This window comes from Schistocerca americana, chromosome 5 (genome assembly GCF_021461395.2).
Source record: "Schistocerca americana isolate TAMUIC-IGC-003095 chromosome 5, iqSchAmer2.1, whole genome shotgun sequence".
Taxonomy (NCBI): Eukaryota; Metazoa; Arthropoda; class Insecta; order Orthoptera; family Acrididae; genus Schistocerca; species Schistocerca americana.
In genome coordinates, this window is record NC_060123.1 from 665,784,344 (window position 1) to 665,798,093 (window position 13,750).

The 13,750-nt window shown below is 40.9% G+C and overlaps 1 protein-coding gene across 5 annotated transcripts in view; it reads right to left on the reverse strand.

Moving 5' to 3' along the window:
- The window catches only part of LOC124615729 (transcription factor MafB-like), a 75,518-nt gene that overhangs the window by 15,382 nt on the left and 46,386 nt on the right, over positions 1 to 13,750 (reverse strand). The gene's annotated exons all lie outside the window — the stretch shown is intronic.

The window sequence follows — 13,750 nt, forward strand, 5'->3', positions numbered from 1 at the left end:
CAGGTTTACAGGTTTGGATACCTCGGAAACAAATATGATCGCACTGAAACGTCAGAACCACAGGAACATAACGCCTACTGCTACACAGCTTAGAAATGGGTTCACTTCATACTTCATGAATGAAGCCAAAGTTCCATAGCAAGACAATAGGGTTCATCGAAACAGAAAATAGACTAAAAGAAGAAGTTTGGCCGCAGTATGTTATTAATTCATACAGTAAAAACATTTTCCATTAATATTAATAAAAAGTGCGGACTCTGAATATAACCTTTCCATTTGTAAATACAAACTGTAGTTTAATTAAATAAATTCTATGAGTATTATAAATAATTTGAGTACTTACTTCATCGGTCTCACATCCATCTTCGTCATCCAAGTTTGACATAGACGCACAAGGAGTATCTTGATCGCCAATAAAATCAAACAAATCTAAGTACCACAATTTTGATGTGTAGATGTTGTCAGTTGAAGCTCCAGATTTCATTGACATATAAGGTTTCTTCTTTTCTTTACGTACATTACTTCTTAAATTATTTATTTTTTTCACTACAGATTGCTTTGTAGTGTCGGGTTCTAACTCCTTCAATTTAATAACAAGTCGTTCATAGGCTGCATCTCTCTTTTCACGGTCATGGTACTCTTTACTTTTCACCTGGCACAGGCAAGGCTCCAACCAATACATTTCGATAAACTTTTCGATCACTTGGTTCTGTTTCCGATCTGACATGTTGAGTAGAAGAGTAGAGCAGTATCATGCATGTAGTCACTAGTTAACACTGTTGTGCACGTAAATACAAAGAAAACGGGTGCTCTCTACTCAAGGAGCTAGCCCCAGCTAACCATACACCTGTACAGGCGTGCCGGAGTGACACACACACACGCTCAGGTCTACACGACTGCACAGGTAGGAAGAATTTAATTTTGATTCTTCTCCGGTCGCCTGCGCAGGCCGCTATGCCTGTACAGTTTGGCCTGAACCGACTGGCACACACGCTCCGGCTTACCTGTACAGGTTTACCTGACAGGTATACCGGAACGTGTGTGGTGGCCCTTAGTTGTGAACTCAATACAGAAAGTAAATGGTACTAACTGTAATCCTTTCAAAGCAACCTCTCTCACTTAAAATTAAGTAACTTTAATGTTCGCAAAGAAAAGAAGAATGTTTTAGTTTTAGGCGATACAGTCAGGTTTCCCAAGCATATTTTCTCTGTTAATCATTCCTTACCCATACCCAGTCATTATAAAGAAAACTTTCACTGGGAGGGAAGTCACAGTTGGCTTATGGTGAAAGCAGCTGCTTTTTGGTGAAAAACTGTCAAATCAGTGAACTTCAGAATGCAATAATGAGGAAGTGTTATGAACAATACAAAGATGAGTCCATGTGCAGAAGCAGCAAGAAAATGTGCCATTGCCAAAAAATTGTGTAAAAGATGGCAATCTACAGCATCTTAGATTACAGCAGTTCGAGATGATCAACATGGCAATGGACAGGGAGCAGCACAATTTCAGGACCACATCACTATACAGAAATCGGCAGTCACAACAAGAAAAGTAAACGTCAAAAAATTCCAAATTGCACATAATTTAACATTTGACTATAGGCAAAATTCTGAATCATTTGGTGTGTGATGAAATCCGTGTGTAGGAAGATGGTTAGCACTGTGTCCTGTACTTTCGATTTCCAGTTATCAAATGTCATTGATCGAAGTGGAAATAACTTTAGATAATTTGTGGGAGCTCATCCCGGTAATGAAGGAGAACGCAATACTACATGATTCAAAGATTTTGGTTTTGAGCATGCGAATAAGAAAGAATCAATAGAAGTGGAACTGACAACAGAATTCAAATGTGGGTAAAACCCCAATGCCACACGTTCAAAAATGCAGTTTGGTCCCCATCCTCAAACCAACCAACCAACCAGCCAACAAAAATGCAGAGAGCTAGATAGAACCCTACTTAGTAAACCCAAGCAGGAGTCATTACCAGACATCAGAAAGTTGATTACAGTGGTGTTACAGAATATGATAAAAGACCTTACGAAAAGTCAAGAGAAAACTGTGAAGTAATTAAAGGAGAGTCAGGAAAAAACTGTGATACAGTTTGAACTGTTTACAGAAAGACGAGAGAAATTAAATCATGGATGTCAAACAGCAACAAGAAAAGAAAAACTCTGTCATATGGGAAAAGGCCACTGAGGTCAAAGGAATCCATAATACACATTTAAGTAATGCAGAGCAAAATGTGGGTAAGGACACCAAAAAACTACCCAAGAGAGAAATACATACAAAGAGGGAAGAAGGATTAATTCTGCAGGCAGAAGATGTGACAAGAAGGGTAAATATGCTAAATATAGCTATGCTGTGCAAATGATTAGCATGAAGCTATAGAACAAAGTGAGGCGTGTTACAAATCACGCTGAAATGAGGGCGAAAAGAGATTCACAAGAAGTAAAAAAGTTCAGTTCAAGCGGCAAACTACACCCAGTTGTCTTCATACACCTTTTCCAAAGTCTACTGCAAGAAATATGGAATGGCATGACCAGAATTGCTTACATTGCGAATCAGACGAACAACAAAGCCTGTAATTCAGAATGTGGCCAAAAGAGGAAAGTTTGTAGCACTCAGAATTTGAGGTGATGTTTGTGCCAAAATACTAGTGTACAATTAAGCAAGATGAGACTTTAAATTTGATTTGCAACTGTCCATACAACTGGAAATGTGATGGAACATGCTCTGAAGTTTTGAAAAGGAAGAACACCACATTATTCGCTGGGTGTCGCAACACCTACCACGTGAAGTATGTAGTAACCCGACTGGTACTACAATAGAAACTGTAGACCAGGCATGACAAATATTAGCACAAACATGAAGAGAGGAGAAACACAGGGAAACAAAGGAATACCCATTGGAGAAAGCAAGAAATGACAAAATTATAACCATGAACACACTCAAGATAATGACAAAATCACAGACAGGGACATAAAACAATGTGGGATTATCGTAGAGGGCACGATTTATGTCAACTGTATGCTTCAGGGACACTGTAAAATGTGGCAGACAGAGTCAAAGGGGCACATTTTAAACCAAAAATTGCAATGAATTGAGGCAAAATAGCAGCAAAAATATACCAGCCAATAACATCGTTGAAAACTCCACTTAGTTCTGGACAAATCCTGGACTGAAACCAATAACGTAGGGCCAACAGAAACTGACATGACAAGGAAGAAAGTGTGATACGAGCGGATGTACTGAAAGAAGAAAATAAAGAACTAATAAATGAAGATGGCAATGGTGGATGCCAGGTAGTGACTTCTATCATCATACCAGAGATATGTAATAAAAGGAATAAAATGCTGATGTAAAAAGGGTCTCAGTATGTGGCGTTTCTAAGAATATATACAAAGTGTTATAGAGGTATATATAAAATACACAGCCTTTCTGTAGTAGTTTTAAAAGTAAAAAAAGATTGACAAAGAAATGTTTATGATGGATACTGTAGTAATACATAATTTGCACACACAGTTGATAATTGAATCTAACTGGTTAACAGAACATAAGGTGGATAGAGTACCACAAAGTGAACTGAGCTGAAACACAAATATACAGAGGAGAGCACACTTTTGTGGGAAGGCACCTGACACCAATGAAAGAGGATTCAGTATGCAGTATTTGAAGGACATGAAGAGGGGAATGAAATGATCAAAAACGAACAGGGATTAACTTAGAATCAAAAGGAGGAAGAAGCAGCAGAGCTGTCAGAAGACGAAATAAAATTGAACATACTTTCAGTAGAAGAATAATCAGAAGACACAGCACTGGAGCTCACCAGCTTATTATTAAATGTAAACAATTGTTTTCACAAATTCCAGGAGCAATAAAAGGACTGCATTACAAAATAAAGCCACAAACACCATACTTTGTGCCTCCAAATCCATTTCCACAAGGAAAAGAAGGCACCACTGGAAAAGGAACTGAACGAGATGCTCGCAGCAGTAATCACAGAATGTGGTCATAACCAATACAGCAGTCTGTTTTTCACTGTAGATACAGAGGGTGGAGAAGCACAAGTTGTACTATGCTAGAGAAGGTAAACCAGATTTCTGAACCTGAAAGAGATCAACCAGAAAATATCAAACAGTTTCTACAGAAATTTAATGGCTCTGAAGTGTTTATGAACCTGGAACTGACTTCAGGGAAGTGCTACCAATATTGAATGCTTCTCTTTGGACTAAACGTAAGCACATCTGCATTAATTCAAACAGTGCACAGAGTTGTGAAGATCTACTGACAAGCATTACCTTGTATGTAGATGATATTCACATAGTGAGAAATACATGGAGAGAGCAACTGGCAGTGCTAGAGGAAATTGTTCAGGAATTAGAACTGAAATTCTGAAAATCAGACTTCTATACGCATAAACAAAATTCTTAAATAGATGAGGAGAAACTGGAGGCGGTACTCACATGTAGTTTCCTGATGCCTAGTTGTAAAAAGCAACTTAGCAGCTTTTATGGCTTGTGCACATTTTATCGCCATTTCATAGACAATAATGTGCTTAACAATAAATCCTTGTAAATTACTTAAGAAAAATAGTTTGTGGTCACGGACGGAAGATTGCGAGGAAGCATTCAGATTGGTTGAAATGGCGTTAATAAATGTGCCGATATTGTCCCACCCAGATTTTGACAAAACCTTTTATTTAGCCTATGAGGGATATGATTATGGTGCAATGGCACATGCACTGAACAGGTGAAGAAGAGGAGCATGACAACATAAAGACAATTGCTTTCAGAAGCAGAGTGTTGACGAGCTGTAAACAAAATTATTCAGTAACAGAGAAGGAAGCACTGGCAATGCTATTCAGATTCATAAAATTCCACTATTATCTAGCCGATTGGATATCTGTAGTGGTAACTAATCATTGGGCTTTGACATTCTTGTTAACACGTAAACTATAACACTGAAGGTCGGTAAGGTGGAGCTTAACACTGCAAGAATTTTATTTTGAGGTGCAGTAGTACCAATAGAACACAATTTGGTGCCTGATGCTCCTTCATGCTTACCAATGAGCCTGGAAAGACCAGCAGGAGCACTACTGACACCAGAAGGCAGATGTGGCTCATAAAGAATACTAAAAAATTTATGTCACAAACAAAACACTGATGAATGTCTTATCATTAGTGAAAAGAAATTATGAGTGCAGTGCGAAAGAGAAAATCCGAACATATTATCCAGTGCATGAAGGGGTGTTGTACCAAACAAAGAATACTGACAATATGGAGAGGAAATCTCCATGCCATAGACGACCCCTTATGGTATATGCCAGGCCTGAAAAAGTGTGGCTCGCGAGACATTCTCCTCTGGCGAGTACTTCCCTCTCATCCTGACTTGAGCGGAGCCATTGAGGCCCCAACAAAGGCACACCAGCCAATTGCAGCTAATATGGGTCGTGAGACCAACCTAGCCCATATGCGAAAAAGTCTTAAGACATAGGCTCCTAAAACTATGATTTTATTTTGGTTGTCTCACATTCTTGTACTCATATTAAAGAGATATTTCAATATTTTTGTGACAAAAACTCCCTTGCTCAGTACACTGAGTGTCTAGGCCTTCACAGACAGGCATTACCTAGTCCGCAAATAGATCACCCATGCCATTTCCCACTCACAACCACAACCTCCCATTGCCCCCCAAAACCAGACACAAATGAGTGTCCTCTCTGTCACCCAGTACCAACCTGTACTGGAACAACTGAACCACATCCTTTGCTAGGGCTTTTATTACCTATCTTCATGCACTGAAATGAGGGCCATCCTACTCGAGATACTTCCCACCCCTCCTAAAGTGGTGTTTTGTCACCCACCCACCCTCCACAACATTCTAGTCTATCCCTATGCCACTCCTAATCCCAACCACTTGCCACAAGTATTACATCCCTGTGGAAGACCCAGGTGCAAAACCTGGCAAACCCACCCACTCATCACTTCCTATTCCAGTCCTGCCACAGGTTTATCCTACCCCATCAGGGGCCGGGCCATCTTTGAAAGCAGCCATGTCATTTACCAGCTCTGCTGCAATCACTGCATAGCTTTTTATATTGGTATGACTACCAACCAGCTGTCCACCAGTATGTATGGCCACTGTCGAACTGTGGCCAAGAGCAAGGTAGACCACCCTGCGGCACAACATGCAGCCGAACATAACATGCTTGATTTCAATGGATGCTTCACTACCTGAGCCATCTGGATCCTTCGACTCCATCACCAGCTTCTCTGAACTGCACAGGTGGGAGTTACCCTTACAACACATTCCCCCCTCTGTAATTATCCCGGCCTCAAACTATGGTCACATACTGCCCCCACACCTTCCAATCCACTGTTTCCACCCCCTCTGTGCAATTGCCTCCTCCCGATTCTTGTCACCCACCCTGTTTATTTGCAGCCCTTTGCCCATCTTTCCCCACTACTCCTCCTGTTTTCTCCATCTCCCTGCCCCACAACCTCCGGATGCTGCATCTGTTGGCAGTCTAGTCCCTGCACATCCCACTAGATAGCATTCATCTCTCGCCCCACCCATACACTACTTTCCCTTCGCCTTCCCCCACCCCCTCCAGATTGCTGCTTGCATGCCACGTGGTGTCATATGCCAGTCCGAGATGCTGGAGTTGGTGGTTTGTGTGTGTGTGTGTGTGTATGTGTGTGTGTGTGTGTGTTTTGTGTCACTTTACTAACAAAGGCTGTGGTCAAAAGCTACATCTGAGTGTCTTTTAATAGTGCCTATCTGCAACTTGACGTGTCTTTTTTACAGTAAATAGCAATCTATCTTTTCCCATATTTTTGATATTTCTACCTGGAGTTGCCACTGTTTAATACTTAGGTTGGATTTTTTTAAACCAATCCTGATAAGTCCTGTATTTCAATTTGTGTTGTACGAAAATGAAGCTGATGTTTCAACAACCCATTCATCACTGCAGTATGCTGAGCAGATTTAATGTACTTCATTGAAGAAAATGCACTTTCACAAATGTGTGTTGATCTGAAAGAAAAGTTTATTTGAAGAGCGAAATCTGCGAGTTTTGGGTACCAAGCTTGTGGCACAATTTCAGAAATAGCTGCCTCTTTCTGTTCTGGATAGCATGGACAGATCATTTTGTAACCTGCAGACTACTTCTGGAAAATCACTGGACTGTTAAGTAAATCTTGTTTTGTTTCACAGCAACTCAGCAAATGACACAAATTTTCCTTGTTTTGTTGGAATATAAACAATATAATAAGTTTAGGCCGGAATACATTACTACCTCTAAGCATATCACAAATAGTGCGTTCCTTTCCTTGCAAATACAAATTATTTAAATGATTAGTAAAATCTAATAGAAATGCTAGTTCTGACAAAAAGAGAGTCCTTTGGCTTATTTTCAAATCCTGCAGTATTCTATTTTACTTCTTCATTCAGGAGCTTGAAAAGTTCTTTACAGAGAGCAAAAAATGAGATAAGAATTTTCCTAAACTCATCCAATGAACTTTGCAATGACGAAGTCTATCTCCAATTTGACGTCATCTTCTTCCAAAAATTGTTTAAATTTTATGTGAGACAATGATCGATTTCCTCTTATTATTATATTCGTAATTTTCATCCTGACACTTTTTCACACTGTGCTTCCTGATAATGCAGCAAACACTTATACAATTATTCAATTTTTTCTTAACTGACCAACAGAGCCATTTTTACCTCTGTCCATAGTTGTGCACCATCAGTGAAAATTGCAGAGAATTTTTTAAAATGACCAATTTTGTGAACACACTTTTTAGCAACATTAAAAATATCCAAATCTGATGTTCTAAGTAATTGAACTAAAGTGTGCAAGTCTCCATGTACAGAAAAGTCTCTCACCATTAGAGGAATAAAAATTAGTAGTTGACTACGATCTGACCAACCAGTACTGTCATCTGCACACAGAGAATAATACCGACGGTTTGGAACTCAATTGTTTAGTCTCTTTTTTATGCCATGTCCCACATCAAGAATTCTACTTTTTACTGGGTTATGTGACAAAGCAGCTGTTTTAAAGTACTCAATAGCGTCAATGTAATCAAATGCTTTTCCAATTTCTATTCCACATTCCTTCATGAGTATGACATTGCTGAAATATCTTTGAGCATTTGCTAATTTTAAACACACACACATACACATACTATGGAGTTAGATTCTTTTCTCTATGACCTGATCATTTAGGAGACTGTTGTATTACCTGTCTCTTCAACTTATCCACTAATGTGCATCATTCATCATGAGAATAATATGTGTATGTCGCTTCACTGAGCGAACAGAAATGCCAAGCAAGATTACTACCTTTTTTCTTCACTTAAAACTTCCGGGCTGATAGGCCATGGTCGAAGTATAAAACTGTCTCCTGACGTTTCGTCTCCGACTGCGGGAGACATCCTCGGAGGTAAAGCGGCGAACTGCGAAGAGAACTCAAGGAAACGCTGACTATATAGGCAGTACAGAGGGCGCCACAGTCGATCACGTGGCGTCGGCTATGAGATTGTCTCTGGTGATGCCAACATTCTCGATTGAAAGTAATCGATCGTCACGCTTTCGGTGCAACGCTGACATCCAAATTTTATCCAGTTTAACACCTTCGTCTTTCCTGTTAAAATTATTACGATGTTTATCAATCTCGATAGCCTCTCTATACAAGTGTGCATAATAATGCGAGATTTTTGATATGACACTTGTCTCGCTGAATTTTATTTCATGATCACCTTCCTGGTAAACATGTTCCGCTACGGCCGATTTATCCGTGTGACCCAGGCAGCAATTCCTCTTATGTTCAACAAGACGGGTGTTCACACTTCTCTTTGTGGTACCGATGTAAACCTGTCCACAACTACAAGGAATTTTATATACCCCCGGTGTAGCCAAAGGGTGTCGTGCATCTTTTGCCAACCTTAAAAATTCTTTTATTTTCCTAGTGGGTCTGAAAGTAGTTTCCACCCCATACTTGCCTAAAACTTTCCCAATGCGATCTGTGACTTTACTAATGAACGGAAGAAAAACTTTGCCCTTGGGTGACTGTTATTCGTCGTTGCTCCTGATTCTCTGCCTAGAGCGAAGTGTTCGATCTATATCCTTGCTGGAATAGCCATTCTTCACGAAAGTTGACCGTAGATGTTCAATCTCATCTTTTAAACAAACAGGTTCACAAAGTTTGTACGCCCTGTCTATCAAAGTTTTCATGACACCTCTTTTTTGTCTAGGGTGGTGGTTAGAATCTTTATGTAGGTAACGATCAGTATGTGTGGGCTTTCTATACACCTTATGGCCCAACGTTCCGTCCCGTCGTTTAATCACAGACACATCCAGGAAATTCAATTGCCCATCCCTTTCCGTCTCCATAGTGAACTGGATTTTCGGATTAATGCTATTTAAATGTGTCAGGAAGGCATCCAACTCCTCTGCTCCGTGTGTCCATACTACGAACGTGTCATCGACGTAGCGATACCATTTGGCTAGTCTCTTACTGGCAGTCTGCAACGCCCGTTGTTCAAAAGCCTCCATAAATAAGTTAGGCACAGCAGGACTGAGAGGACTGCCCATAGCCACCCCGTCAATCTGTTCATAAAAGTCATTATTGTATTGAAAGTTGGTTGTGGTGAGGCAGTGTCGGAATAATGCCACAATATCGGTAGGAAAAATATCCGCTATGCATAAGATAGCTTCGTTTACCGGAATCATGGTAAATAACGACACAACGTCAAAACTGACGAGGATATCATCCGGGCCCACGCTCATTTCCTTTAACTTGTCAATGAAATGAGCTGAACTTTTAATATGACTGTCCGTCCTATCAACATAAGGCTGCAGCATTGAGGCAAGATGTCTAGCTAACTCGTGTGTTGGTCCACCTATAGCGCTGACAATTGGCCTCAACGGAATCCCAGGTTTATGAACTTTGGGTAAGCCATAAAGTCTAGGTGGGTACGCTTCTGTTTTACAAAGCAGCTTCTTATCGCCGGAGCCAAATGAAGACGCTTTCACTAGTCGATTTGTCGTTCTTAAAATCTTCAGTCGGATCTTTCTGGAGTTTCTTGTAATTGGAGAGAACCAAAATATCATTGATTTTTCCATGATAGTCCTTACTGTTCAGTATGACGGTGGCATTACCCTTATCTGCATTAAGAACAATAATGTTTTTATCTGCATTTATATCCCTCAGCGCCTTCCTTTGAGCCTGCGACAAATTACTTTTAGGTGGCTTACATGTACGTAAAATCCTAGCCGTTTCCATCCTAATTACGTCAGTGGACTGCTGTGGAAGCTGACGGATACCGGCCTCAATATTTGCTACAATATCCTCTGTGGGTACATTTTGGGGATTCACAGCAAAATTGCCTCCTTTCGCTAGTACAGAAATTTCAACTTTTGACAAATCTTTATCAGACAGGTTAATAACAGTTCGATAATTGTCCTCAACTGAACCTCCCAAAATATTGTTCTGTAAGTTATTGAACTTCTTCTTCTGCCTATTTGCTGATATTTCTGCACTAACTTCCATAGAGTTGAATGTTATACCATCAATCTTATTCTAATCACCACACTGCATAGTATTACTAAGAACCAAGTGGAGGTGATAAAGCTTACTGCTGGTTACCGCCAGTGCTCGCCTCGTCTGATGAATACTCTCACGTAGCATTGCAGACTCCATACGGTTGTAAATACAATGCGCCTGAGCCGAGCGAAACATCCTCTTCACCTTCAGAAATTTCGGAACCGTCGAAGTGTCCCTGCAGCGTAACGGGAAGGTGAGGGTACACAGTTGTGCTTTCTTCTTGCGCATTCCTTCAAATCGTCGAACCGATGCTGACATATAAAACTTTGATAGACAGGGCGTACAAACTTTGTGAAACTGTTTATTTAAAAGATGAGATTGAACATCTACGGTCAACTTTCGTGAAGAATGGCTATTCCAGCAAGGATATAGATCGAACACTTCGCTCTAGGCAGAGAATCAGGAGCAACGACGAACAACAGTCGCCCAAGGGCAAAGTTTTTCTTCCGTTAATAAGTAAAGTCACAGATCGCATTGGGAAAGTTTTAGGCAAGTATGGAGTGGAAACTACTTTCAGACCCACTAGGAAAATAAAAGAATTTTTAAGGTCGGCAAAAGATGCATGACACCCTTTGGCTACACCGGGGGTATATAAAATTCCTTGTAGTTGTGGACAGGTTTACATCGGTACCACAAAGAGAAGTGTGAACACCCGTCTTGTTGAACATAAGAGGAATTGCCGCCTGGGTCACACGGATAAATCGGCCGTAGCGGAACATGTTTACCAGGAAGGTGATCATGAAATAAAATTCAGCGAGACAAGCGTCATATCAAAAATCTCGCATTATTATGCACGCTTGTATAGAGAGGCTATCGAGATTGATAAACATCGTAATAATTTTAACAGGAAAGACGAAGGTGTTAAACTGGATAAAATTTGGATGTCAGCGTTGCACCGCAAGCGTGACGATCGATAACTTTCAATCGAGAATGTTGGCATCACCAGAGACAATCTCATAGCCGACGCCACGTGATCGACTGTGGCGCCCTCTGTACTGCCTATATAGTCAGCATTTCCTCGAGTTCTCTTCGCAGTTCGTCGCTTTACCTCCAAGAATGTCTCCTGCAGTTGGAGACGAAACGTCAGGAGACAGTTTTATATGTCGACCACGGCCTATCAGCCCGAAAGTTTTAAGTGAAGACAATACCGGCCATGAAAGCTTACATTGTATGATCAAGATTACTACCTTTGTTTTGCCTTAAGCATTTTTAAACATTAAATATGGGGCTTTTCATAAGAACTGTGTATGAAGAAGTACTTCATACCACTAATTCAAAACACGATTTTTCAGTGTTCTTTCGTTTCGACATTCTTAAGAACTGTAATAGAAAGAAAGCTACAGTAATAACCACAATCAAAGTCAGAATAAAAGCCATGGCAATAACCGAGATGACAACCTAAACAATAGCGCAATATTTATGAGAATGAGTCTAACCAAAAGGCAGAGAGCAAGTGGAAAAAGAGATTCCTCTTCAATGACGGACAGCCAGTGAATGTGCAAGAGCCTATGCTTTGACGAGTCAGTCTAACAATAAGAGGTAGCTGGTAAACAAGCGAACCATAGGCTGTGGTGGGGCTGTGACATTGCCGTATGAGTATAGTTGGAGAGGGAAGATGGTGCTGGAGGGGAATGGCTTGACCCAAACTTAACCAGGCCTTTTATACATACTTCAGCTGTGGGCACTTCGGACTCAATAGATGCTTCATGAAACTGTTTTTAAAGTATGGCCAGTAGGAGACAAAAATATATCAAGAATACACGATTGTCAAAGAACAAGACTACCACTATGAAACAACAACTATGTTGAAGTTTATGTGTACTAACACTCATGATTCTGAATTCAGTGGATAGACAAATGAAGAACGAGAAGTACAGGATCATACAGTCCAACAGTAGTCCGGGCCTGAGGCAATAGCCGTCATCACAAGGCGGCTGGCATAATGGGTGGATCATATGGAGCAGCAACGAGAGCTGTGTTCCTGGCAGAGGGCCTGTTTGTATCAAGGTGGTCGGCCACAGGACTCCGCCAAGTGACACAGCTATCATCTCGAGGGCGGGGCTTCTTTCTGGCATTTGTCTTGTAGCGGCCACTCACAGCCTGCAGCGCCATCAGCAATGTGGGCGCAAGTGTGGATAGATTTTGGACATTTGTGGTAACTCCATCTTGCTGTCCCAGTTCAGTATATGAGCACTCTGTGTTTCTGAAGGGACTTAAGGAGATAGTAGTGGTCAACCTTGCCATGTCTGAAGCTATGCACTTGCAATATAGCAGTTGGCCACACTCCCATCTCCTGTGGGTGCCCAAGTGCCTGGCATCATCCGCTGCAGCCATCTTGTATGTGAGCAAGCCTATCACTGACCAATGCTTGCGTCGTGTGTTAGTAAATATCCCAGAGAGCATCCAAACAAGTTGTTTCGTTGTCCACAGAATATTCGGCAGCTGCCACGAGAGGTCCTAGGACTGCCAACAGTGCAAATTCACAACCATGGTGCTGCTATTGCGCGCACTATTTCACCTACACATGTTGTGTTCCTGCAAGTAGGTTGTACTGTGTCCATGTGCCACGACCATATTTACACCAGCATACAACAACACAATACCAGTTCATACTGAGCTCTCCACAGACGTGGTCTCTGGGCTTTATGATGACCACTGCCATGCTCCATCTATCAGAGTCTCTCTTGAAACCTCCAGTGGCCTGCTGTATGATGCCAGTGAGTTCACTGACCTCAAATCATTTCTGGTGCTAAGTGTAGTTGCCAGCAGCCATTGTGCTACACAGATACTTGGCCTCTGTATGACAGATTGCCAAGACTTCGGTATTATAGCGTGTCATAGTGTTCAGACAATCAGAGGCAATTAGTATGCTGAATAAGACATTAACTGAGACTTTAGTAATTGGGATTAAGTCTTCTGTTACTGACAGTACAACGGACTTACTGGCTCTCATCCATTTAAAAACAGGATTTGATTAAGAACTCTTTATCGTGTTTGCGTAACTATGCACCAAAGAAATAGAAGATTTCATATTTTCATAAATAAACTTATTACTCACAGTCTTGCCTGTGCATCATCTTTTCCTCTGTGTAACTGGACATGGGTCTTAACAATTGGCAACTATGATAAAACAAATTTG